The sequence below is a fragment of the Neophocaena asiaeorientalis genome, unplaced genomic scaffold, assembly GCF_003031525.2.
Source record: "Neophocaena asiaeorientalis asiaeorientalis breed wild unplaced genomic scaffold, Neophocaena_asiaeorientalis_V1.1 scaffold26, whole genome shotgun sequence".
Taxonomy (NCBI): Eukaryota; Metazoa; Chordata; class Mammalia; order Artiodactyla; family Phocoenidae; genus Neophocaena; species Neophocaena asiaeorientalis.
In genome coordinates this window covers 12,411,175-12,414,542 of record NW_020173108.1, presented here as the reverse complement: position 1 = coordinate 12,414,542, position 3,368 = coordinate 12,411,175, and the positions used below count along the sequence as shown (strand labels likewise).

Sequence of the window (3,368 nt, the reverse complement as noted above, 5' to 3'; positions counted from 1 at the left end):
TCTTTTGTGCTTTTGTAACAGATGACCAGGTAACTCAGACTACTTTTTCCACTGAGGACAATTTAAAAAGCTAGGGGGCTGACACTTAAAGAAACTGGAAGGTGAACCATGCAGTGAAGAATCACCATGCATTCTACAAAACATTTAGAGAAGTAAATTCAAACAAACTTTTTCAGGAAATCAAATAAAGCAAACATTTTCTAATACTTCTGTAAGACCAGAATTATCCTGATACCAAAACCTGACAAACTATAAACAAATATCCTCCATGAACACACAAAAATTCTTGAAAACCATATGATTATCTCAAAATGTGCAGAAAAAAGGTTTTTAGCAAAAGTCAACAAACAGCACTAGGCAAAACAGGAATAGTGAGTTTCCTCAACCTGACAAAAGGCATTTATGAAAAATCTATACCTGATTTCAACCTTAATGATTATACTCAGATTTCACCCCAAAACCAAGAAAAAATGGCAAAGATGTCGACTCAGTTTTCAATAGCTGTGACTCATGAGAAGTTTCTTCAAGACGCTGCATAACACGATTAAGTTCAAATAGACTACTGTCCCAATAAATCACTACTGAGAAAATTTCCCTAAAGAAAAATGCCCCAAGTGAAAACTTAAGTCCTAAGACGATTGTTTGCATCTGAGGTTCTGTGATTGGTAGAAAATCAGAAACACGTGTAGAATAGGGACAGTTCCTCAAACAAGTTGGTACCGAGCAGGCAAATATTAGAGATGCTTAGTCCATTAAGAAATAACAAAACATATATTCAAGTTTCAGTTTTGTCTGTAGTTCGTTGATTTTGAGTAAACCACTTAGGAGAATAGTATCCAAGCCCAGACTACTGAGACAAGTTAACATTTATGCTTCATTTATGCTACCGAGACAAGCTAACATTTATGCTTCCTTACTGCTCTAAGATTCTGTTAGGTAAGTAATCGGCATTTACATATGTTGATGGAACTAATTTCCCTAATCAGGCCTAAAGCTGAGCAGATGCCATTTCTCCTTTTCATTGCTTTTTCTCCTATGAAAGCATGTAATTCTGCCATAAAACTATGCTGGAAATATGTGGATTTACTACTTTACAGTCCACAGTTGACCTTGTGACACACATAAAATTGCTTTTTTGAAAGCACCGAGGCTGCATAGATGAGGAAGGAGTTCAGCTCTCCTAACTCTCTTTATGAAAAGTTTATGGCTTTAAAAAAATGTTCTCTTTAGTTTTCAGAAAAAGTTTTTTCCAGAATCAAGCTTACATACAAGATCATATATATATATAATTTTACATTGATTTTGTTTGTTGTGCTATTCTATTTTTCAGAGCAATATGCAATCATATCTTTTGTAACCATGGCAAAAATTTTAAGAGCTATAAAAGCACTTTGACTTACTAGATATATTTGTATTAATGAATTTCAATCATTGTTAATTTGAAATATATAGGATGTTTATGCATTGTCCAAACATTTCTAACTGATTCTAAGGACTTCATACTATATAAGCACTTTATACTGTATTTAAAATTAAAATAGTACATTTCTTTAAACTGTTACTTTTCATAATTCATCTAATTCAATATCTTTATTCTATTACCTTGTTGGGTACATTGATTAGTGTTATGCAAAAATTCATATAAAATTAAATAAGAACTAAGATTAAGACAGTTATGATCTGTATGAGAGGATTTACCATCATGCACCCTATTCCATGTTGTGGTTATTTTTTCTGTTTCTTGAGCTTCTCAATCTTAGACTCATTTTCATTTTAGAGAAAATACAGCTGCTCGTCTGAGCTCTATCCCACCAAGTGTCCAGCCACCGTACTTTGTCTTGACCCAGTGGTACCTCTCCACTCTATGTATAGCAGCAGACCTATGACCCATAGGGTTCTTATGCAACACATGATAAGCATTTCCTAGGAGGCCCATATGGCCATCACCATATTCTTTTCCTAGGGGATTTGGAACCAAGACTGAAAGAACTCTCTCAAGTTTTCAACCTGATAAACATTCTTTGGATTGCTGACTTTAGGAATTATCTGAGGTTATTTGTTACAACTTTCTTCACTGGAGAAATGCCATAGGAGTAGTCCAACACAGCTCTCTTAAAAGTGTAACTGATTTTTGGGAGAGTTCCCATTCCTCCCACCTGCCTTTAAAAGTAGCAATTACAAATGGATGGTTTTTCTCATCATACCCACTTCAAAGTGAGCTACACATATGATCAGCTCCTTTGCAAGTCCCAGGTGAGAAGAATCACTTCATTCTCAGCACAGGCCTTTTATAGAAGGGCATCTTTAGTCTAATTGCTTACCTTGATACACCTGAAACCTTACCTATTGAAGGGCTCAATTACCACTGACTTATTTATGTTTTAAACAAGATTGTTATCTGCTGTTCTACAAAGTCTTCTATTTGCTGTTTACTCATTTTGTTTTTTCGCTTAACCTTATGACAAAGAAAACTGTTGCAATTTCATCTTTCATGATTCAAGAAAAATCTGTGAGGATGTCAGCAAAAACTCTTTAACCCCAACAAAATGTGGGCCAGAATTAGAAGACTAGATTTTCCAACTCTCACCCAAACCTCTATAACCTTTTTAAAAAATCACCATCCATTAGCCCTGAAATTTATGAGGTGATATCATTCAGTTTTAAATTCACCAACCCATTTCTAATAAGTTGTTTATGCACATGGTACAATATTCAAATTTGTAAAAATTTATTCTTGAAAGTAATTAACCCTCAGTTGTCTCCATCTGCCAAGATGTCTTTCTTTGAAGCTATAGCTATTACAGTCTATGAAAGCAACACCCACACAAACACAGAGGCATAGGAAGCGATTATTTATTGATTTGTATTTCATTATTTCAAATTTTTAAGTTAAAAAATTGTCTTAAATCAACATTTTTGTGCACATATTTTCCATACATGTAAATACAACTTTAGAATAAGCTTCCAGAAATGGGATTATAAAGACAAAAGGCATATTTGAAATTTGGGATAGTATTGTAAAATTGACTCAACTAAAGTCAACTTCACACACACACACATACATACACACACACACACACACACACACCTTGTAAACCCGTATGCTGTGTGTGTATTTTGCCCTTTCGCTCTGATACGAAAAGTATGATGTATTGCATTAGTTTTCTATTGATGTTTTAACAAATTTCCAAAAGCTGAGTGGATTAAAAACAATGAAAAACAACTTACAGTTCTGTAGTTCAGCAGTCTAGCCTGGGTCTCACTGGGCTAAAAGAAGATCAGGGTGTCAGAAGAGTTACATTCCCTTCTTGAGTCTCTAGGGCATAATCTGTTTCTTTGTCCTTTCCAGCTTTGAGATGATGCCCCCA

General features: G+C 34.6%; 1 pseudogene; it reads right to left on the bottom strand.

The window, feature by feature from the left end:
- Window positions 1-1,768: 1,768 nt before the first annotated feature.
- Window positions 1,769-2,493, bottom strand: LOC112398670 (protein BTG4 pseudogene; annotated as a pseudogene).
- Window positions 2,494-3,368: the final 875 nt, after the last annotated feature.